Raw genomic sequence first — 25,774 nt, forward strand, 5'->3', positions numbered from 1 at the left:
GGGGAAGTTCTCCTGGATGATATCCTGAAGAGTGTTTTCCAACTTGGTTCCATTTTCCCCATCACTTTCAGGCACACCAATCAGATGTAGATTTGATTTTTCACATAATCCCATATTTCTTGCAGGCTTTGTTCATTTATTTTTACTCTTTTTTCTCTACACTTCTCTTCTCACTTCATTTCATTCATTTGATCTTCAATCGCTGATACTGTTTCTTCCAGTTGATTGAGTCAGTTACTGAAGCTTGTGCATTTGTCATATAGTTCTCGTGTTAGGGTTTTCATCTCTATCAATTCTTTTAAGGTCTTCTCTGCATTGATTATTCTAGTTATCCATTCATCCATTCTTTTTTCAAAGTTTTTAGATTTTTTGTGCTGGTTACGTAGTTCCTCCTTTAGCTCTAAGAAGTTTGATAGACTGAAGCCTTCTTCTCTCAACTCGTCAAAGTCATTCTCTGTCCAGGTTTCTTCCATTGCTGGTGATGAGCTGTGTTCCTTTGGAGGGGGAGATGCACTCTGATTTTTTGAATTTCCAGGTTTTCTGCACTGCTTTTTCCCCATCTTTGTGGTTTTATCTGCCTTTGGTCTTTGATGATGGTGACATACTGATGGGGTTTCGGTGTGGGTGTCCTTTCTGTTTGTTAGTTTTCCTTCTAACAGTCAGGACCCTCAGCTGTAGGTCTGTTGGACTTTGCTTGAGGTCCACTCCAGACACTGTTTGCCTGGATATCAGCAGCGGAGGCTGCAGAAGATAGAATATTGCTGAACAGCAAATGTTGCTGTCTGATTCTTGCTCTGGAAGCTTCATCTCAGGGGTGTACCCTGCTGTGTGAGGTATGAGGTGTTGATCTGCACCTAGTGAGTGATGTCTCCCAATTAGGCTACTCAGGGTTCAGGGACCCACTTGAGTAGGCAGTCTGTCCATTCTCGGATCTCAACCTCCATGCTGGGAGATCCACTACTCTCTTCAAAGCTGTCAGACAGGGGCATTTACTTCTGCCAAGGTTTCTGCTGCTTTTTGTTTAGCTATGTCCTGTCCTCAGAGGAGGAGTCTACAGAGGCACGCCGGCCTCCTTGAGCTGTGGTGGGTTCCACTCAATTCGAGCTTCCCAGCGGCTTTGTTTACCTACTTAAGCCTCAGCAATGGTGAGTGCCCCTCCCCCAGCCTAGCTGCCACCTTGCAGTTAGATCTCAGACTGCTGTGCTAGCAATGAGGGAGGCTGGCTCTGTGGGTGTGGGACCCTCTGGGCTAGGTGTGGAATATAATCTCCTGGAGTACTGTTTGCTAAGACCCTTGATAAAGTACAGTATTAGGGTGGGAGTTACCTGATTTTCCAGTTGTTGTGTGTCTCAATTTCCTCTGGCTAGGAAAAGGAATTCCCTTCCCCCTTGCACTTCCCAGGTGAGGCAATGCCTCACCCTGCTTCAACTCTCACTGGTCGGGCTGCACCCACAGACCAGTGCCAACTGTCCCACATGCCCCAGTGAGATGAACCCAGCACCTCAGTTGAAAATGCAGAAATCACTCATCTTCTGTGTCGCTCACACTGGGAGCTGGAGGCTGGAGCTGTTCCTATTTGGCCATCTTGGGCTCACCCTCTGACACATTTTCTTTATCCAGTCTTCATTGTTGAGCATTTGGGTTGGTTCCAAGTCTTTGCTATTGTGAACTGTGCCATAATAAACATATGTGTGCATGTATCTTTATAGTAGAATGATTTATAACCCTTTGGGTATATACCCAGTAATGAGGTGCTGAGTCAAATGGTATTTGTGGTTCTAGATCCTTGAGGAATCACCAGACTGTCTTCCACAATGGCTGAACTAATTTACACTCCCACAAATAATGTAAAAGCATTCCTATTTCTCCACATCTGCTCCAGCATCTATTGTTTTCTGACTTTTTAATGATCACCATTCTAACTGGAACGAGATGGTATTTCATTGTGGTTTTGATTTGCATTTTTCTAATGACCAGTGATGATGAGCTTTTTTTCATATATTTGTAGGCTACATAAATGTCTTCTTTTGAAAAGTGTCTCTTCATATCCTTCACCCACTTTTTGATGTGGTTGTTTTTTTTTTTCTTTTAAATTTGTTGAAGTTCTTTGTGGATTTTGGATATTAGCACTGTGTCAGATAGATAGATTGCAACAATTCTCTCCCATTCTTTAGGTTGCCTGTCCACTCTGATAAAAGTTTCTTTTGCTGTGCAGAAACTCTTTAGTTTAATTAGATCCCATTTGTCAATTTTGGCTTTCGTTGCCATTTCTTTTGGTGTTTTAGTCATGAAGCCTTTGACCATGCCTATGTCCTGAATGGTATTGCCTAGGTTTTCTTCTAGGATTTTTATGGTTTTAGGTCATAAATATAAGTATTTAATCCGCCTTGAGGTAATTTTTGTAGAAGATGTAAGGAAAGGATCCAGTTTCAGTTTTCTGCATATGGCTAGCCAGTTTTCCCAAACCATTTATTAAATAGGGAATATTTTCCCCATTGCCTTTTTTTCAGGTTTGTCAAAGGTAAGATGATTGTAGATGTATGGTGTTATTTCTAAGGCCTCTGTTCTGTTCCATTGGTCTATATATCTGTTTTGGTACCAGTACAATGTTGTTTTTGTTACTGTAGCCTTGTAGTATAGTTTGAGGTCAGGTAGCATGATGTATCCAGCTTTGTTCTTTTTGTTTAGGATTATCTTGGCTATATGGGCTCTTTTTTGGTTCCATATGAAATTTAAAGTAGTTTTTTCTAATTCTGTGAAGAAAGTCAACGGGACCTTGATGAGAATAGCATTGAATCTATAAATTACTTTGGGCAGTATGGCCATTTTCACGATATTGATTCTTCCTCTTCCTGAGCAAGGAATGTTTTATCATTTGTTTGTGTCATCTCTTATTTCCTTGGGCAGTGCTTTGTAGTTCTCCTTGAGGAGGTCCTTCATATCCCTTGTAAGTTGGATTTATAGGTATTTTATTCTCTTTGTAGCAATTGTGAATGGGAGTTCACTCATGATTTGGCTCTTTGTCTGTTATTGGTGTATAGAAATGCTTGTAATTTTTTGCACATTGATTTTGTATCCTGAGACATTGCTGAAGTTGCTTTTCAGCAACTTAAGGAGATTTTGGGTTGAGACGATGGGGTTTTCTAAATATAAAATCATGTCATCTGCAAACAGAAACAATTTGACTTCCTCTTTTCCTAATTGAATACCCTTTATTTCTTTCTTTTGCCTGATTGCCCTGACAAGAATTTCCAGTTACAATGTTGAATAAAAGTAGTGAGAGAGGGCACCCTTGTCTTCTCCCGTTTTTCAAAGGGAATGCTTCCAGTTTTTGCCCACTCAGTATAATATTGGCTGGCAGTTTGTCATAAATAGCTCTTATTGTTTTGATATACGTTCCATCAATATATAGTTTATTGAGAGTTTTTAGCATGAAGGGGTGTGGAATGTTGTCGAAGTCCTTTCCTGCATCTACTGAGATAATCATGTGGTTTTTGTCATTGGTTCTGTTTATGTGATGGATTATGATTATTGATTTGTGTATGTTGAACCAGCTTTGCATCCCAGGTATTAAACTGACTTGATGGTGGTGGATAAGCTTTGATGTGCTCCTGGATTCAGTTTGCCAGTATTTTATTGACGATTTTTTCATCTGTGTTCATCAGGAACATTGGCCTGAAATTTTCTTTATGTGTTGTGTCCCTGCCATGTTTTGCTATTAAGATGATGCTGACCTCATAAAATGTGTTAGGGAGGAGTCCTTCTTTTTCTATTGTTTGGAATAGTTTCAGAAGGAATGGTACTAGCTCCTCCTTGTACCTCTGGAAGAATGTGGCTGTGAATCTGTCTAGTCCTGGACTTTCTCTGGTTGGTAGGCTATTAATTACTGTCTCAATTTCAGAACTTGTTATTGGTCTATTCAGGGATTCAACTTCTTCCTAGTATAGACTTGGGAGGGTGTATGTGTCCAGGAATTTATTCATTTCTTCCAGATTTTCTAGTTTATTTGCATAGAGGTGTTTATAGTATTCTCTGATGTCAGTTTGTATTTCTGTGAGATCAGTGGTGATATCCCCTTAATCATTTTTTATTGCGTCTATTTGATTCTTCTCTCTCTTCTTCTTTATTGGTCTGGTTAACAGTCTATTTTGTTGATCTTTTCAAAAAACCAGCTCCTGGATTCATTTATTTTTTGAAGGGATTTCATGTCTCTGTCTCCTTTAGTGTTGCTCTGATCTCAGGTATTTTTTGCCTTCTGCTAGGTTTTGAATTTGTTTGCTCCTGCTTCTCTAGTTCTTTTTAATTTTGATGGGGCACCTGCCAGGTGCCAGCCAGAGCTCTACTAAATGAGGTGTCTGTTGGCTCCTATTGGGTGGTGTCTCCCAATCAGGATACATGGAGGTCAGGGACCCCCTTGAGGAGGCCCTCTGTTCCTTAGCAGAGCTAGAGTGCTGTGCCAGGAGATCCACTGCTCTCTTCAGAGCTATCAGGCAGGAAAGTTTAAGTCTGCTGAAGCTGTACCTACAGCTACCCCTTCCACCAGATGCTCTGTCACAGGGAGGGGGGGATTTTATCTATAGGTCCCTGACTGAGGCTGCTGCCTTTTTTTCAGAGATGCCCTGCCCAGAGAGGAGAAATCTAGAGAGGCAGTCTGAATACAGTGGCCTTGCTGAGCTGTGGTGGGCTCCACCCAGTTCAAACTTCCCAGCGACTTTGTTTACACAGTGAAGGTAAAACTGCCTACTCAAGCCTCAGCAATGGTGGACACCCCTGCCCCAACCAAGCTTGAGCATACCAGGTCGACCTCAGACTGCTGTGCTGGCAGTGAGAATTTCAAGCCAGTGGATCTTAGCTTGCTGGGCTCCATGGGGGTGAGACCTGCCAAGCCAATCCACTTAGCTCCCGGACTTCAGCCCTCTTTCCAGGGGAGGGAACAGTTCTTTCTAGCTGGTGTTCCAGGCACCACTGGGGCATGGGAAAAAAAAAAAAAGACTCCTGCAGTTAGCTCGGTGTCTGCCCAAACTGCCACCGAGTTTTGTGCTTGAAACCGAGGGCCCTGGTGGCATAGGCACTGAGGGAATCTCCTGGTCTGCAAGTTGTGAAAACCGTGGGAAAAGTGCAATATCTGGGCTGGAGTGCACCATTTCTCAAGGCACAGTACCTCACGGCTTCCCTTGGGTAGGGGAGAGAATTTCCCAACCCCTTGCACTTCCCGGGTGAGGCGATGCCCCACCCTGCTTCAGCTTGCCCTCCTTGGGCTGCACCTACTGTCCAACCAGCCCAATAAGATGAACCAGGTACATCAGTTGGAAATGCAGAAATCACTCACCTTCTGGGTCGATCTCGCGGGGAGCTGCAGACCAGAGCTGTTCCCACTCAGCCACCGAAGACAGTATCTGTCTCTTTTCTTGAAAGTGAAGCACCTGACCAAGGCTTCCTTCCTCTACCCTATTACAAATTTAAGCCCATATTGGTAATGAAAAAATTGGGTGAGTTGATGGGAGCAGGATTTCCTTCCTCCCTACATCTTCCCCCAAGAAGCATATGAAATTTCCCCTATTAGTTTCCAGAATGGAATTTTCCTGGCCAGTTCAGTCCCCCAGTAGCACCAGAAATGTCTGGCCACCATGGGGTTTTCTTAAGATCCTTCTTTAAACCAAGGATTTCACTCCTTGCAACTACTTCCTGAAAAAAGAAATGAGTCCACTTTTGGGCTGAATTCTATAGATAAATTTTCCTCTGAAGATACAGAATCTGAGCAATAAATGTTTCTATTTCTTTTCTTCAGTCTTTTTGTTATCTCTCTTTGATTGTAACAACTATAAATTAAAAGATTATACACATTTGCTCAATGCGAGGGTTGAAAAAATGTTAATTCCTAGCATATAATTTTCTAATTAAAGATTATTGATTAATTAGGACTGTATGAATGAACTATTTCCACTTTATTAGACCCCTTAGGTTGTATTTTATTGCAAGTATTATATCATGATGTGATTAAATAGTCAACCATAAACATAAGCTATAATAGGCAATTTGCATGATTAAACAACTAGATAATTTTTTAAACTATGGAAGCCATTATTTTCCTAACTCTTTATAAAATAATTGTAAAAGTTTCCTGAACTTTTCCTAAATACATTCATTGTTTAAATAAACAAACAAAAAAGACTTGGAGGCCTCAGAAAATGCTATAATTGAAAAACAATTCTTTATCCTTTCAATGAAATGACAATTTAGAAGAGGTCAGTCTACCTAGAGGCCTACCTTTGTGTGTCAGAAAGTTTAGTAGAGTCCTTGACTTACAAATAGATCTGGCATACCCCAAGTTCTCCATTTTTTTTGGAAAAACTGAAGTTCTAGTCCTCGTTTGATATTATACCTAACTAAATTTTTCCTACTAGATAGCCATATTTGCATGTTTCCCTTTCTCCCTCCAAGAAATAACAAAAGAAAAAAAGTCTTAAAAGAAAATGCTTTCTGTCTTTTCTTTGTCTTTCTACCTTATTCCTGTTCTCATGTCTCTTATTCCTCTCGTTAGTTTCAGCTTGCTGACTTGTGTTATAAGGTAGACAGTGTTGGGTTGAAAACTTATCTTACACAGTGTTAGAGTCCCGTGTTAGGGGCTGCTGCTCTGGTGTTCTTGATACAGAGAGATGGTCAAGTGAAAGGAGCAAGAACCAAAGGGACAGAACCCTTCTCACTTTAGCTCCTTGTAATCAGCTACATTGAAGTTTCCCACTGTGGTTGTGCAAAAAGATCTGTCTACTACAACCTACGTAGCCTCTGTCAACTATACAGGCCACTTCAGATTGAGGCTTTAAATATCCTTAGTCTTCCCTGATAGCAGGAGATGTATCTTCCAAAAGGGAGAAAAGGGGTAGCATGCGCTATCTGTATCTTACAGAGAACACAGAAGACAGATCAGTTTCCAACCAGCAGAAAGGAAACTGGAAACACTGGTCTGAGCCCCGCTCCTCCAGAGAACTATAGTTTCTTCTGAGAGGAGAAGAAAATAAAAAAAGAGATAATCAAATATTAAAACAAAGAGATGAATAAATGATGAAGAAAGGAATGTTGTGAACATTAAGAAGACATGTTAAGGCTGGGTGTGGTGGCTCATGCCTGTAATCCCAGCACTTTGGGAGGCAGAGGCAGGCGGATCACTTGAAGTCAGGAATTCAAGACTGGCCAACACGGAGAAACCCCATCTCTACTAAAAATGCAAAAATTAGCCAGGTGTGGTGGCAGGCACCTGTAATCCCAGCTGCTCGGTTGGCCGAGGCACACAAGAATTGCCTGAACCTGGGAGATGAAGGTTGCAATAAGCCGAAATCATGCCACTGAAGTCCAGCCTGGGAGACAAAGTGAGACTCTGTTTCAAAAAACAAAACAAAACAAACGTATAAAAACAAAAAAACATGTTCGATCTTTCAGGGAAATGGAATGTTGTGGCATATGAATTGAGTAAGATGTTGGTGTAAAATGTTATATTCTTTAAATCTACTTATATTCCTAAAAAAAAAGTGCATATCTTTGTAAATGCTTTGCATACATGTAAGACCATTGATTAGTAAGATTGGAATTGTAGAGAATTCGAGGGTGAAACTTGAAAAAGATGAGACATTTTTACATCTAAAGATAAATAAAATGTTAAATTAGATGTTCAAGCATGTTTTGTTAGAGTTGAATTCACTTTTACTTTTTTATTAAAATCATAGAAACACCATGCCAACAAAAGAGAGAAAGACATTTTTCTACACTATATACCATGAGTTAATTTCATTGCAAACCTAGAAGACATATATATGTTGCCTTGGATAAGTTACCAAATTTTTTAGGACTTCACTTCTCAGTAAGAAAGATAAAGTTAGTATCACAAATTGTTATTCCTGCTTCATAAAACTATTGTATGAGTCTATTAAAATAATATGCTTAAAGCATTTCCCAGTTTAAAAGAACTGTAAATTGTAAGGCATAATTAATTGTAAACTTTTTTGAATATTACATAAACTACTAGGGAAAATATTTTTTACTATTAGCATAATATTGAGTTCATTTTTCTTGCAGAAAGAAGTCATGAGAGGAATTTGAACATTTTATTTGGCAGACTGTAAAATATTTTATAGATTTTTGGAGATTTATACCACTTACACAAACTACTCAAAGAAATGACCAGAAAGAAAACTGTCATCTTTCTGGTGAAGCTTTTAAATTTGATTGCATTATCTCTCTTTCTAGTAGATTTATTATAGCATTTATATGCATGAGTGTTATAAAATAATATTACAGTTTTCTGGCCAATTTAGGTCATGAAATCCCATTAACAACTAAAATATGTAGATACAAAAAATATTCACTGTGTTAATTAAATGTGCATTTTATTTACTGCCTCTTTTCTCTTATAAAAATCTAAGCAACAGTTCATTTAATCATTTAGCAAAGAAGTGTGGCAATGTAGGTTAAAATCTACATTTCAAAAGCCTTTACTTTTAAGTAAATCTATAATAATACGTTATTTGAGACATCCAGAAACAACTGCCAAATCAAAATTAGTTTCTTAAATAGCTGTGTATAGAAGTCAAAGATCTGTCTGCTATAGAAATCTTGTTGAATTAAAGTATTTCCCTTAAAAGCTCCAATTAGTGGGAAAATGTTGTATGAATTTATTGTACTAGTCATTTAGCAAGCAATTGTTGAAGATCTACTGTATTCCAAACACAAAAATGGCATGCTATGATTTCTGCCCTTGAGGTTATAGCATTGGGTAGATACTGGCATTCACACAAAGATTGCAGTAAGATGGACTTGGTCCTCTAATTGTAGTCCCAAGAAGAAAGAGAGAACAAGATTGCTATAGGGGTCACAGCCATTCCTGCAGAGGTGACAGTTAATCAAAGTATTGTCTAGGAAATGGAATATATGTTCAAAGTCACTGAAGCATGAAAGCTCACATGAAATGTGTTTGGAAAATGGCAGGTAGTTCAGTGTAGTTGCAGGATAGAATTATTGGTGGGAGTAAAATATATGGCTAAGAAATGTATTTATTCAAACAATAAGAAACCAATAAAGGGATCAGAAACAAGAGGGATCTGACCAGAATTTCCTTTTGGCAGCAGAGTTTCATTCACTTACATAATTGGAAAGAAATGTACTGAAAAGACCAAAAGCACAGATACTATGACAGCCCAGGAATTTGAGGATACAGTGAGCCATGATTGCACCTCTGCACTCCAGCCTGAACCACAGAGCAAGACCCTGTCTCTAAAAAAGTAAATAATAATAATTAGTAAAAGAGTTTACATAATTTTAGACATACATTATTATGGAATCTGCAAATTTCAAAAATTTTTGAGATCTAAAGGATATAAAAGAATTTTTTTAAAATAAAAATAATGTAAGTTCAACTAGTTAACTAGTTTGATATTAGCTTTAAAGGAAACTACTTTGATTTTAAAATCAAGGAAATACAGAAATATTTTCTCCAATATTAGCATGTTTATTTTCCTACTTAACTTTAAATTTTTATATTATCACTTTAAATAGATCATTCATTCATTAAAAAGTTAGGAAACAACAGATGCCAGAGAGGATGTGGAGAAATAGGAACACTTTTACACTATTGGTAGGAGTGTAAACTAGTTCAACCATTGTGGAAGACAGTGTGGCGATTTCTCAAGGATCTAGAACTGAAATACCATTTGATCCAGTGATCCCATTACTGGGTGTGTAGCCAAAGGATTATAAATCATGCTACCATAAAGACACATGCACATGTATGTTTATTGCAGCACTATTCACAATAGCAAAGACTTGGAACTAACCCATATGCCCATCAATGATAGAACTGGATTAAGAAAATGTGGCACATATATACCATAGAATACTATGCAACCATAAAAAAGGATAAGTTTATGTGCTTTGCAGGGACATGGATGCAGCTGGAAACCATCATTCTGAGCAAACTACCACAAGGGCAGAAAACCAAACACTGCATGTTCTCACTCATAGGTGGGAAATGAACAATGAGAACGCTTGGACACAGAGTGGGGAACATCACACGCTGGGACCTGTCCTGGGGTGGGGAGCAGGGGAAGGGATAGTATTAGGAGAAATACCTAATGTAAATGAAGAGTTGATGGTGCAGCACACCAACATGGCACATGTGTACATATGTAACCAACCTGTACATTGTGCACATGTACCCTAGAACTTGAAGTATAATTTACACAATAAAATAAATAAGTAGATCGTTCATTTCACATATGGCCTGCTTTTTAAGTTCAAATAATAGTTTTTTCAAAGTGGCACAAAATTTAGCTAATAATAGAGCTAACAAGTTAATGGCAAAATAAGGGCTTTAATGAGTGCAGAACTCATTAAAATTATCCAGAAGAATAATTTATTTTAACTTGTTAAAACTAGTGGTATAGCCAAGCCATTTAAGAGTAACAACTAGCAACCATTTTACTTAAAGAGTATCAATGAATGGCTACTTTTCCCTGAAAATGACTATCTGCTGCACTTGTGATTTCATAGCCTGTAATCTGATGCCAAGGAGTCAGGCAAATGAATTGGATAACAGGAGAATGGAAAAAGAGCTGAGGATGAAAGAGAGAATGAAGACGTGAAAAGATACTTAAATCATAAGTAAAGCTCAAATGAAAACAAGATACCATTCTCCCTTTACCCTCACCCATTTTAGGATAATAAAGATTCAAAAAGTTTGAAGCACCCAGTTGCCAGTTGAGTGTCAGAAAAAAAAAAAAATCCTTATACGTTTGTGGTAATATTATACTAACATGAGTATTCAGTGTTGATCCTTTCCATACATGGAAATCACATGCTTTTCTATGACAAAGAGTAAATAGACAAATCAATTAAAGAGTGGGGAGTAGATAGTTCTTATAGACAGGGATAGTGTTCTCTTGTCAGTCATTCTAAGCTCCATCATCCTCAACATCACTTATATGATTTATGGTTTAGAGACTTTTGATATTAATGTATTTACTCATGTGGTTCTCCTTATCAGGAATGTCCTTTTATTTCTTTTGTCTAATGTACAATTTCAGCTCATATATTCTCTAGTCACTTAATATTTCACATTTGGCATTATTTTTATACATATATCTTATTCCCTCAACTAGACAGTTAACTTTCTGAAGCCCAGAAATTAATCTTAGGCATTTTAGTATCACTCAATTTCTAACACAGAGCTTTATGTAAATTTATGATTAGTAGCTATAGTTTGAATAAATCATCACTCTTACCCTAAGCCTTGTTGAGGCTTATTATGTTAGAACATGTTGGAAGCTACTGATAAAAATGAAAAATATGCAAATCTTTCAACCAAAACTTACTGAATGTTTACTTCTTGTCAACAGTGTGCAAGACTCTGGGGATACAATTTTGCAGAAAATAGAAAGGGTCTTATGTTCTAAAAGATCAGAAAGATGTTAAATAATCACACTCCTTAATATTTCATTAAAAATTGAAATAAGGTTGCTGAAGAAAAGAGAAACTGTTTCAAGGAGTTTTAAATTCTAGATTCTTTAATGAAGGAAAATTCTCCTCTAAAACCAATATGTTTTTACTGATTATGCATTAAATACATTTCTCCAGAAATTTCTTTTCATCTGAATGAGGGACCCACATTTCACTCATGGTGGACCTATGAACTAGATAAACTCACTTTGTTTCTGGCTTTTGTTGTTATTGTTTTATTTTTTAAGCTAATGTATCATTATTTTTTAACTGATAAATAAAAATGGATATATTTATCTTGTACAACATGATGTTTTAAAATATATACATTGTGAAATGACTAAATTGAGCTAATTAACATATGCATTACTTCACATGCTTATCATTTTACAGTCTTAGCAATTTTCAAGTATACAATATGCTGTTATTAACTATAGTCACTGTGTTGTGCAATAGAGCTCTTGAACTTATTTCTCGTGTCTAATTGAAATTGTATAACCTTCGAAGAACATCTCTCTATCTCCACACCTCCACTCCAGCCCCTGGTAACTACTATTCTACTCTCCTTTACTTTTATGAGTTCAGCTTTTTTATAACTCCCATACACTAGTGAGAACATGTGATATCTGTCTCTGTGCTGGGCTTAATTCACTTAGCACAATATCCTTGGGTTCATCCATGATATGGCAAATTACAGGATTCTCTTGTTTTCAAGACTGAATAGTTTTTCTTTATCCATTTATCCATTGCTGGATGACTCCATATCTTGGCTATTATGAATAGTGCTGCAATAAACATGCGAATGCAGTTATCTCTTTGACATATTGATTTCATTTCATTTGATTATATATCTAGTAGTGGGATGGCTAGATCATAAGGTACTTCTTTCTTTTTTTCTGATTTTTGAGAAACTACTATACTGTTTTCCATAGTGGCCATACTAGTTTACATTCCCACCATCATTCACTTTTTCTCCATATCCTCCTCAACACTTATTTTTCATCTTTTTTGTAATAGCCATTCTAACAGGGGCCAGGTGATAACGCATTGTGAATTTTACTTGCATTTCTCTGCTAATGAGTCATGCTGAGCATTTTTTTATATATACCTGTTGGTCATTTTTTGTCTTCTTTTGAGAAATGTTTATTTCTGTCCTTGGCCCATTTTTAACTGGGCCATTTGTTTTCTTGCTAATAGTTTATTTGAGTTCCTTATACATTTAGAATATTAACTTATGAGATACATGGTTACAATTTTTTCTGCCATTTTGTAGGCTATGTTTTTGTTTTGTTCATTGTTTCTCTTGCTGGAGCTTTCTAATTTGATATAATCCCATTTGTCTATTGCTGTTTTTTGCTTTTGTTTTCTATGCTTTTGGGGTCTTAATCCCCCCCAAAAAAGCCATTGTCCAGACCAATATTATAGAGATTGTCCCTGTGTTTATGTCTTTGAAAAGGGGTTCTATAACACTTTCTCTGCTTGCTTTTCTGTGTTTGAATACTGCCCAGGGGATACTCAGCTCCAGTGTCACAGATGAACCTACACAAAATTCTTAGTTCAGCTAAGGCAAGTCATGCTCAACCAAGGGACAGAACATCCTGCCTTTTAAGTTAGAAGTGTCCAAAAATTACTAATTTGTCTCTTAGTCGTCTCATGTACACACACACACACACACACAAAGTCAAATACTCAGCTAATGGTGTTCCAATGCGCCAGTCACCAAAGCTTCTTGTATATGTTTATGTTAAAAAAAAAAAAAAGTCACTGTGGCTAATCACCTCATTTAAAAGTCAGATTGAACACGTGGGCATTCACATGTGTAGGCTGAGGTATATTGGCAAGGAATTGACACTGGTAGTTCCCCAAAGATCTTTCGCTTTGCTTGTCTGTCTCTGCAACTCCAGTAAAGTGCATCCAGACTCCAGTAAAAGAAATAAAGTGAACACTTTGCCTCCTAGTACCTTTGCTGCCGTTTGCATTTCACCACTCAGCTTATAGAGATGAAATCTATTACTCGGCAGGCACCGCTTGCACAAATGAAAGATAAATTTTTCTTCCAGATGGGACAGATCAGCAAGACTCATAAAATATTAATGATGAAAGCTCTGGGAATTATATATATCCCTGACCATAGGTTTCTCTTGACAGTGAAGAACTGTCAGTTTAACTCATTTTTTTTTTTTTTCTGTAAGATTCCCATCAAGAATTATATAAAGGGAAAATAATACATGATTTAAAATTCAGATGAGCATAGATTTAAGGGAAAGGTTATCTTTCTGTCTTTCATTTTCTTTCATGTTTTGTGTTCCCAATCTGCAATGCATTTTGCTGAGTGATGTAGTGTGGTCGATTTGATTCTTGAAGCTGTTTATGTGCTCATGTAGGAAATTGCTTTTATGAGAATAATACAGGAAGTATGCATTTCTTATTATTTAATTGAACATACAATTTAGCAATACCTGACATTTATATGATTGGAACAATTTGTTTATCTCAAAATTAGAAATTTATTGAATGTGTATTCAAAAATATATATTAATGAAGATTTCACTTTCACTTGTCAAGTTTTATTATCTTGAAAACTTTTTTATAACCATTACAAATCAACAATAATTTTTATGTTACTCTCTCTGTAGAAGGCTTGGTCACTTACCTTTTTTTATTAAGGAAAAAATTCTGGGCCCTCTTTTCGAGGCAGCAAATCAATTACCATTAATCTGAAATTTTTTAAACATGTATTTTCCTTTTACACAGAAACAAAGTTTACATTTATAAAATTTAAAAATGATAGAAATGTATAATTATCTTATTATGGCAATCTGATTCATTGTATTATATTACATATATTTAGGAACACATATGTAGGTATTTATGAGATATTTGAATATTAGAAATTTCTTGAAAATAATAAAATACTTCCATTAGCCAATTTATAGAAAATTCTAAATGAAATATATCTCCAATTGTTTTAAAAACTCTTTGAAATATTTTATGCTAGCACAATTATTTGCAACATGACTCAAAATATTTTTCGTCATGCTATAGAGTGACAGTACAAAAAACTAACCATTTTAACAATAATGCTTCAGAAAGGAGACAGTCACACAAAAATGGATCCAAAATCAACTAAATTATATCTATCATAATTTTATTCACATTGAAGATACTACCTAATTTGTTAAATATTAATAATTAGAAAAATAAAATATTATTTTTCATTCATACTCTTTTTCTACCTAAATAGAACACATTCTTATAATTATTTTGATTTGATAACAAAATATTTATAAAAAATAATATATAATTTAACCAGATGAAATTATCTTTCCTTAATTACTTTTTATTTAATTGAATTGCTTTTTATTTAACTGAATATCTGGCCTACTAATTATCTCTTCTCAGGTACATGATATTTTTCATCAGTGTCTATGAGAAGTTATCAGCCAAATATAAACTTCATAAACCACTAATGGAATTCTAAGGTCTTGTGCCTACAGTGTGTTAAAGTTTCTACTTGATGATAGCCATACAAAGATAAATCAGCAATTCCATTTTGTTCATCAGTCTTTCACAAAATTTGTGAAATCTTTGTAAAAAATTAGACGCTGTTAAAATGTATTCTGAATTATATTTAAAGTCTCATCACTAGTAAATAGAGTCAAAAGACCCATTACAACACTTCTGGTCATGAACATTGTTATAATATTTTCAAAATCAATGCTGTTTTTCCTGATTGCCTGATCATTTGATGATCATCTCTAATGTTTAGATTTTCTTCATCGATGTGCCAAATGTATAATATTGAAAACATAAACTCCATAAACCAAACACCTTGCTGTGACCAAATACCCAATGCTTGCATGGGATTCAACCAATTGTTGCTATAGCCTTCTGAATAGCAAATTTCTTGGGATCTATTGTTGGGTCTCCTTAAGTCCTGCTTTCTTTCTGCTCCATGCCAATGACTGAGATCTGATTTTAGGTCCTAACCTCTGTGTTCTGTGATATAACTAATTGGCTGTGAAGATAACTTCATGTTACAAAATGAGTTTATGTGACATGAGAATCCCAAAATACCTACTACTGTTTCAAAATATTAGTCTCCAATTGTAACTATTCTTGGTATCTGTGGAAGCTACGGAAGAAGACAAAATGTGGAAATTCCAGTGAAGGTGTTGTTGACCCCAGAAGCTGACCACAGCACATTTAAGTAGAGAGAGGAATGCTGATGGCGAGATATCAGGAGAGCTGGAGGAATCTGTGCCTCAAGAGCATATAAATGTTCACAATTGACTCTTGTCTGAAAGAGTAATGTTTGCATAACACCAAACTTTGAAAAACAGCATAATTGATTCTATTCAGAGGTACTTAAATAGCCTCAGAGTAGCACTGAATTTTTAAAAATATAAATATATGTTTATGTATAGTGCAAAAAGTCAATGCAAAATAAGAATATATTTATTTTCTCAAACTACCTTTGCTTAAAGAAAATGCACATAATTTTAGAGGCATGTTATCTTTAGAGAATTTTATTCACTTACTTATTGTCTCATACCTGCACAGTTTTCTTCTGAATACCCTTGTTAACACAGTCTGGCAGACATTCAATAGCAAACTGTGTTCCAGGCAATGAATTTATACTGTTGTAACAGGAACAATCTCTTGAATGTTGTAACCCTTTATATATGATGGAAAAATCAATAACATGGATAAATGTGTAACAAACTAGCCTGTGCACCTTTTTGGTGAAGTGAAGCTCAGTGATATGGACTGAAATACATTCTTAAGTAAAATAACTTTATGCTTAAGTGGAATATTATAAAATATATTTATTTACTAACACAGACATCAATGGTGATATTAAAAGAGACTTACATGTATGTATCTTTATATTAAGCTATATATAATTCAAATAATTAATTTGATACTTTTAATGAAAAATTTAACGTAATACAAAGATATGTCTATTTTGTGATATGCATACATGGATAAATTACGTTAAAATGTTTCGTCTACATTTTTCTGTCAAGTTAGAAAGATTTTATAAATCCGATCATAATGCAGTTAGATGGAAAATGGCAAATTATTACAGAGAATACTTTTTATTTTACTTTTATCAGCAAGAAACCAGTGGGTTGTGTTAGTGATATTAGACTTTCTTTTTTCCAGGGTATCAACGGTTTCTGTACAGCACAGATTATGACAGCTTCTTCCTTAAGGTGAGATTGGATGTCATTCATGGTAGTTTTCTAAGGGACTACACTTTTTTTAATGTATTATCAAAAATATTTCATAAGTAAAATTGTCCTGGAGTAGCTACACATTCCTAAATTGAAAATATTTTCTCATCAATTTTATGTACATAATTCTATTTCTTAATAGTACTGTTTTCATGATAAACTCTAAACATTTCTTGGACATTTCTGAGTACAAGCCATGTAACTTGATACTTTGATTAAAACTTGGAAATGTGTTAACCATATAAGAAAGTCAAGTTAGAGAACAACAGCAAAACATTCCAATACAACTAATACAATTAAGGCATCTCTCAGAGAGTGCACACACTTGTGTAGGTACACACAAACACAGACACACAGACACACACACACACACAGAGGATGGTAATTAATATTTGTAACTTTCTCCTAAAATACAAGTCCATTAGAATCTTACAGTTCTCATAAGCCCTCCAGATTGTTGTGTTAATGAGTAGTTTTGCTCTATCTTCTTTATTATTCCAAGAATTACCAATTTTTATTATTGTATTATAAGATAGTCATATGAGATTTACTCACACATTTACTCCTGTTTTTACCATTTCTTATTGGACTTTACACTTTATCTATCTGCTAAAAGTATATATTTTATCATTTCCTTTACTAAAGAATTGTCAAGTTTTCTTTATCTGAAAGTATTTTTATTTTACTCTTACTCTTGAAAAATAATTTCCCCCATTGTGAATCTAGATTGTCAGTAATTTTGCTTGCACCACTGAATAGTTTATTATATTGCTTCCTGGATTCCATTTATTAATGAAAACTCAATTTTTTTCATTGTAACAACTCAGACAGTTGTTACACCTGTCTGGGTAATTTGCATTTCTTCTTGTTGCTTTTAAAGTCTTCTCTTAATCTTTAGTGATCTGAAACTGGTTGTGATATGACTGGATATGTTATGCATCCCACTTTAGATGTGTTAGCCTTCTTGAAACTGTCAGTAGGTGTTTCCAGCAATTCTGGAATTCCTCTGTTAGCATGTCCTTTAATGTAACCTCTTCCATTTCTTTATTTTCCATACCTCTTCCTTTTTTTACATCATTTCATTATTTATTACTTTGAATCTATATCCAGTGCACTGATTTTATCTGCGTTGGTGATATATTTTCATTTAATCTTTTTTAATATTCTAATTTATATTAGTATATTTTGAAATATTACTTGAGGTTCATGAGGTACATGTGCAGGTCTGTTACATGGGTGAACTGTGTGTCACTGTGGTCTGGTATAGGAATGACCACATTCACTCAGGTAGTAAGCATAGTACCTGATGCAGTAGTTTTTTAACCCTCACTCCCTCCCTCCCACACTCTCTGCTCTAGTAGTCTCTGGTGTCTGTTGCTGATATCTTTATGTCCATGTGTACTCAATGTTTAGTCCCCACTTATAACTGAAAACATGGAGTATTTTGTTTTCTGTTCTTTTGTTAATTCACTTAGGATAATGGCCTCCAGCAGCATCCATGTTGCTGCAACGGACGTGCTTTTGTTTTTTATGGTGACAGAGTATTCCATTTGTGTTAAGAAATTCTGTTTGAGTCTTTTAAAAATTCAGTCATCTGTTTTTTCTTGTTCTTATGTTCAATCCAAGTTTCCATTTTATTTGCGATTCTATTTACACTCTGTGTTGTTCATGATCAATTACACTCATGGAATATTATTTTCCACGTGTGTGTGTTTTCACTGTTGTTTTAACTATGATTGCACACACATAAAATGTTACTTATGAAAATTCTTTGAGGCGAGACTTGAAGTTCTACTCTTAAATTTTTTTGCTTCTGCCAGTCACTACGGAGCAATATCAACCCAAGACCAATTTTATACTAACTTCTTTGCTTTCGATTTTTGAGCAAACAAATAGCATGAATTCATTCAGATCTCAGATCTTTAATGAGGATTAATGTGTTTTTGTAAGTTCTTCGTTTTGGTTTTATTTTCTCCAGGCAGCACTCAGGAATGAATATTTCTTTTCAGACCCTTTTTCTCCATGAGATTTGTTTCTCATTTTATGAGGGATAGCATTTTCTATTATACTTTCCACTTTGGATGGGCCACAAGGTTTATCTCCTGCATTCCGTTCGTCGTGAAGCAGTCAAAACGTAATCTCAAACATTCTAAAGTTTGGTAGGATTTTTCACACAGGAAGCTAGCTTTGGTGATTACTTCACCTCTCAGGGTTTCTGCTTTTATTGTTATCTTAGTATTTGTAGATTTTTTTCCTTCATGCAAAATCAAAGATTCTTATAATGTACATACACATGTGTGTGTATGTAATTTTATTTTACTTGTTTTTTCATCAGTAACTTTACTCTGGTTAGATAGATCCAATATGCAGGTTTGAAGCAGAAAAGTAAATGTTTTTGATTTCTAAAGACGCTAATATTTGATTCTTTACATTTTGGAGAGAGTCATGAAGAAAAACTTATAGTGATTTCTCTATAAACAACTGCTATACTCAGAATAAAGAAATGTTGCAGAAAAAAAGTTCATCAGTTCTTAAACATTTTGCTTTCAGAATATCAGTTTCTTGAGAATTATTAAGGACTCCAAACGGCTTTGTTTTGAGGATTTTCATCCATTAATATTTGCTGTATTGTAAACTAAAATAGAAATTTTAAAATCTTTATTTCCTCTACCACTAAGAATAAACCCATTACCTGTAACAGAAATAGTATTTTTTTATGAAAAATAACTGCATTTTTTAAACAAAACAAAAATGAATGAGAAGTTTAGCACTGCTTTGTATTTTTGCTAATCTCTTTCATGTATGATTCAATAGAAAACTCAATAGAAGACTGCTGGAGTGTTGTACCTGCATCTGTATCCACTCTGTTTTGATACCGAACATCATGTAGCCTTTGAAAAACTTCCCTGTGTATTGTGATAGAATGAGACTTAAGACAAATAATATCTTAGTATCATTGTGGAAATAGGTTTGGTATTGCAGTTGTTTTCAAAAGTTGCTGGGGATCCACAGGAGACCCTAAATCGCACTTTGAAAACTACTGACTTAATAGCTTACAACAGTTTGCCCCATGAGTCTATAGGTTGCATGGGTAATTCTACTGAACCTGGTAATTCAATCTGGGCTGGACTTAGCTGGCTGCTCTAGAATGATCTTGGCTAAGATGATTAGCACCTCACTCCATATGAACTCTGTACTTCTACCAAACGTGCCTTGCTCTGTTTCTGTGGCAGTCGGGGAAGGGTTGCACAAGGGAGAGTTGAAGTATAAAATCACTCTTCAGTCCTAGGCTTAAAATGGTAGGCTGTCAGTTCTAATGCATTCTTTTGGTGCAAACATACTAAAAAGTCAGCTTGAACTCATGTGTGGGGAACAGATTTCACTTCTTGATGGGAGAAGTTACAAAGTCATACCAGAAATGGGGTACATACAGAGCATGAACAATACAGTACATTTTGTCAATCAGTCTTCCACAGCATCTTATATTCTCAACACAGAAACAAGGTAAACAGTTTTCTTTTCTCATCTTCAAATGATTTAACTCCACCGTGGATACTATGGAAATCTGTAGGGACATGTTAAGAAATAATACTGCTGTCACCTAAAATTCATTAGTTTGAGCTCTACACTGCAAGTGCTCAGGTAAAACCATAACCTTGGATATAACTGGGCCCTGAGAGACAGGATCACACTAATAAAATACATGATAAATTGATACTGATGACAATATCAACATTACTAATTTTTTAACTCACAATAAAAAATATAGATATTACTTGAGATGGAATTTTGTGTGGAAATAATCAGCAAAATCTCTCACTATAGTCAAGTAACACCAAGGATGTTATGAGTATGCTGTCATTATTTCACTTTTGCAGAGACAATAAATAAACAAAATACATATTTGAGGATATTTCCTCCTTACACATAGACAAATATAGAAATCAGACTGTTGTGCTCTCATTATCAAAATAGACAATAGAAGATCAGATAAGTTAAAATTTAATAACATCAAGCTAAGAAAGCTGTCTTTAATGATAACAATCTGGGGGTTTTGGTTTTGTGTCTTCTCTTTCTAACAGAAAGGAAAATGCTTAAAGCATGCATACTACATTTCTCTCCACCTCAAAGATAATCACACCATTAAGAGGAGAAATACCAAAATTTTATAGCTTGGCTCCCTTTCCTCTGGATCAGATGTTACATGTTCCTCAAATGTCTAGAGTCATGCAAGTAATGTAAATCAGTGACATAGTTCAGCAGTAAAATGTCAAGTACTTGTGGAGAGAGAGGAATGTAGGCAACTAGGATAAGCCTTCCTGATATAAATAATATTAGCTTTTACTTAGGTCCTGTCAGTCGCTGCAATGTAGGAATGAAAATCCATTATTACTACATATTTTGATTTTAAAAGCAAAAGAAGGTTGTCTCAGAAAGATGCCTGACTAGATACACCCAGGAGGAACATCTGCCACCAAGTGACTGGGACATAGGGAAAACTGGTGCACTATGAGCAGATCTTCAGAGGGAAGGCATTGAGGGTGGACAGAGGGAGAACACAGACCCTGGGCTGAAGGAGGAAGAGGCTGGGAACCCTGAACAGGGCTACCTTGCACCATAACTTATTCCTGACCCCTAACAACTCTTGGGGAAGGAGTGAATTGAACAGGTGAGGAGCAACCTGCCCTCACCATGAACCTCTGGAATCCTGGCAACCAGAGATACCACAACACCCATGGACACTTGAGCTGACAGGGAAAGCTGTGTAGAGAGTTGATAGGAGCAGGACTCTATCCTGTGCTGAACTCAGGGGGTATGGTGTGGGAACATCTGCAGTAAAACACAGCTAGGTCTGTTCCAGGGCCCCAGCCTGGCAGAGCTCACTTGTAGTGCAATGATGGAGAGTCAACCAAGGTGCTTCCCAGGGGCCCACATCATAGCTCCTTCATCAGCTGACTGTGCCTGACCATCAGAGAGCTCTGGCAGAGCAGCCCCTGGTAACACACACCAGCTCACCTTCCCCTTACCCCAACCACAGCCTCCCCCATACTGCTTTGCCAGCACTCACTTGCCCACTGTCACTCACCCCACTCTCCTTCCAGTGTGCATGCATGCGAGTGGAACTTGTCTCCCCTCCTCTGCCAGAATATGTGTATGCATGCATCCCCTCACACTACTGCCTGCAGAGCAAACATGCACACAGAGGCTGGAAGCCACAAACCCACCATCATCCCAGCCCGACCAATGAACATGTAACCCACCATGCTGCCACTGCTGCTGGCATGTGCAAACAAACATGAATTCTTCTATCGCCACTCAGACAAAGCACTTTCGCTGGCACCATCCATTGGATTGTTACGGACTGCTGTCTGGAAACAGCTCAGTCTCTCCAGCACCACAGATCCCTAACCTTGAGGGGCCAGAGAACAAAGCTGGGAGCCTGGTATCATTCTCTCAAAGTTAGAACACACAGCTCAAGAGTGCTGAACTAAACCTTAGACCCCTAAAATCTTCCAGAAAGAAATCCAGTCAACTGAAACCACCTTAGACCACAATCAAACCCTCAAGGGCATCAAACAAGATAAAAACAAAACCCTTTCAAAGGATAGCAACTCCTAAGATTGGAGGAATATCAGCCCGCACAGATGAGAAAAAAACAGAGAAAGAACTCTAGCAACTCAAAAAACTAAAGTGTCCTCTCACCTCAAAATGACCCACACTGGTTCCCCAGCAATGGTTCTTAACAAGGCTGAAATGGCTGAAATGATAAAAATAGAATTCAGATCATGGACAGGAAAGAAGATTCAGGAGAAAGTCAAAACCCAATTCAAGTATTCTAAGAGATGCAAAAATGTAAAGAGACCAAATTTATTGACTCATTGACATCCCTGAAAGAGAGGGAGAGAAAGCAAACAACTTGAAAACCATATTGGAGGATGTGATGGTTAATATTGAGTGTCTACTAGATTTGAATGAAGGATGTAAAGTATTGTTCCCGTGTGTGTCTGTGAGGGTGATGCCAAATGAGATTAATATTTGAGTCAGTGGACCGAGAAAGGCAGACCCATTCTCAATCTGGGTGGGCACAATCTAATCAGTTGCCAATGTGGCTAGAATAAAAGCAGGTAGAAGAATGTGGAAGGACTAGACTGGCTGAGTCTTCTGACATCCTTCTTTTACCTCTGCTGGATGCTTCCTGCCCTTGAACATTGGACTCCAAGTTCTTCAGCTTTTAAACTCTTGGGCCTACACCAATGGTTTGCCAGGGGCTCTCAGGCCTTCTACCACAGACTGAAGGCTACACTGTTTTCCTATTTTTGAGGTTTTGAACTTGGACTGACTTGCTCCTCAGCTTGCAGATGACTTATTGTGAGACTTCACCTTGTGATTGTGTAAGTCAAAATTTCTTAATAAATTCCCTTTTATATATTACATCTATCATATTAGTACTTTCTCTCTAGGGAACCATGACTAATACAGATTATATCACCCATGAAAATTTCCCCAACTTCACTAGAGAGGACACACTATTCAAATTCAGAAAATGCAGAGAACCCTTGTGAGATACTACATAAGAAGACCACCCCGAAGACTCATAGTCATTAGATTCTCTAAGATTGAAATGAAAGAAAAAAAGGTTAAATGAAGCTAAAGAGAAGGTCACTTGCAATGGGAACACCATAAGGCTAACAGCAGACTTTTTGACAGAAACCCTATAAGCCAGAAAATGTCAGGGGCCTATATTCAGCATTATATATATATATATATTTAAGATGGAGTCTTTCTCTGTATCCCAGGCTGGAGTGCAGTGGCATGATCTCGGCTCACTGCAAGCTCTGCCTTCTGGGTTCACACAATTCTCCTGCCTCAGCCTCCCAAGTAGCTGTGACTACAGACACCTGCCACCATGCCTGGCTAATTCTTTGTATTTTTTTTAGTAGAGATAGGGTTTCACCATGTTAGCCAGGATGGTTTCGATCTCCTAACCCTGTGATCTGCCCACCTCAGCCTCCCATTCAGCATGCTTAATGAAATTCCAAAAAAGAATTTTGTATCTAGCTAAACTTAGCTTCATAAGCAAAAGACATGTAAGATTCTTTCCAGACAAGCAAATGCTTTGGGAATTCCTTGCATTGGACCTGTCTTACAAGAGGTCCTGAAGGTAGTGCCAAATATGGATAGGAAAGACTGCAACCAGATACAACAAAAACATATTTAACTACAGAAACCACTGACACTATAAAGCAACTACACAAACAAGTTTGCATAAAAACAAGCTAACAACACAATGACAGGATCAAATCTGCACATGTCAGTATTAACCTTGAATGTAACCAGGCTAAAGGCCTGAATTAAAAGGCACAAAGTGGCAAGTTGGATAAAGAAGCGAGACCCAATGATATGCTGTCTTCAAGAAACCTGTCTCACATACAATGTCATCCCTAGGCTTAAAGTTAATGGATGGAGAAAAATCTGCCAAGGAAATGAAAACAAAAAAGCAGACGTTGCTATTCTAATTCCAGACAAAACAGGCCTTAAACCAAAAAAGTTCAAAAAGGCAAAGAAGTATATTACATAATGGTAGAGGAATTAATTCAACAAGAAAACCTAATTATCCTGAAAATATATACACCCAACACAGGAGCACTCAGATTCATAAAGCAAGTGCTTAGAGACCTATGAAGAGAGTAATATAGCCACACAATAACAGTGAAAGGTTTCAACACCCCATTGAGCACATTAGAGAGATCATCGGAGCAGAAAACTAACGAAGACATTCAGGACCTGAGCTCAACCAAATGGACCTAATAGACACCTACAGAAATCTCCACCCAAAAACAACAGAATATACATTCTTTTCATGTGCACTGGCATATACTCTGAAATTGACTGCACAATTGGCCATAAAGCAATCCTCAGGAAAGTCTAAAAAGTAAAATCATGCTAACCACAGAATCAGACCACAGCACTATAAGAATTTAAGTCAATACTAAGAAAATCACTCAAAACTATATAATTACATGGCAATTAAACAACCTACTCCTGAATGACTTGTGGGTAAACAGTGAGATTAAGGCAGAAATCAATAAATTCTTTGAAACTTATGAGAACAAAGATACAATATACCAGAATCTCTGGGACAAAGCAGAAATAATGTTAAGAGGGAAACTTATGGTGCTAAACACCCACATCAAAAATTACAGAGATTTAAAATTAATAACATAACATCAGACCTAGGGGGACTGCAGAAACAACAGCAAAGTATCTCAACTACAAAGCTAGGAGAAGACAAAAAATAACCAAAATCAGAACTGAAAGAAATGGGGACACACAAACCATTAAAAAACAAACAAACAAACAAACAAAAAACTGAATGTCACCGATCTCAAAGACCAAAGGTAGATAAATCCACAAAGAAGGGGAAAAACCAGTGCAAAAAGGTTGAAAATTCCAAAAACCAGGACTCCTCTTTTATTTCAAAGGATCACAACTCCTTGCTAGCAAGGGAACAAAATTGGATGGAGAATGAGTTTGATGAATTAACAGAAGTAGACTTCAGAAGGTGAGTAATAACAAACTCCTCTGAGCTAAAGGAGCATGTTCTAACCAACTACAAGAAAGCTAAGTGCCTTGAAAAAAGGTTAGATGAATTGTTAACTAGACTAACCAGTTTAGAGAAGAACATAAAAGACTTAATGGAGCTGAAAAACACAGCATGAGAACTTCGTGAAGCATACAAAATTATCAATAGATGAACAGATCAAGTGGAAGAAAGGATATCAGAGATTGAAGATCAACTCAATAAAATAAAGTGAGAAGACAAGATCAGAGAAAAAAGAGTGAAAAGAAACAAACAAAACCTCTGAGAAATGTGGGACTATGTGAAAATACCAAATCTACATTTGATTGGTGTACCTGAAAGTGACAGGGAGAATGGAACCAAGTTGGAAAACACTCTTCAGGATATTATCCAGAACTTCTCCAACTTAGCAAGGCAGCCCCAAATTCAAATTTGGAAAATACAGAGAACATCATAAAGATATTCCTCG

The 25,774-nt window shown here is 36.6% G+C and overlaps 1 protein-coding gene across 7 annotated transcripts in view; it reads left to right on the forward strand.

Annotated features, from left to right (window-relative positions):
- The window catches only part of MGAT4C (MGAT4 family, member C), an 883,869-nt gene that overhangs the window by 792,322 nt on the left and 65,773 nt on the right, over positions 1-25,774 (forward strand). For 6 of the 7 annotated variants that reach the window (XM_011963952.1, XM_011963955.1, XM_011963951.1 and 3 more), the window contains one exon: positions 16,654-16,703. The gene's annotated coding sequence lies outside the window, so the exon portion shown is untranslated. Of the gene's footprint in view, positions 1-16,639; positions 16,704-25,774 lie in introns of those variants that run through there. The other variant, XM_011963954.1, reaches the window with a different exon arrangement.

Source organism: Colobus angolensis, unplaced genomic scaffold (genome assembly GCF_000951035.1).
Source record: "Colobus angolensis palliatus isolate OR3802 unplaced genomic scaffold, Cang.pa_1.0 Scaffold639, whole genome shotgun sequence".
NCBI lineage: Eukaryota > Metazoa > Chordata > Mammalia > Primates > Cercopithecidae > Colobus > Colobus angolensis.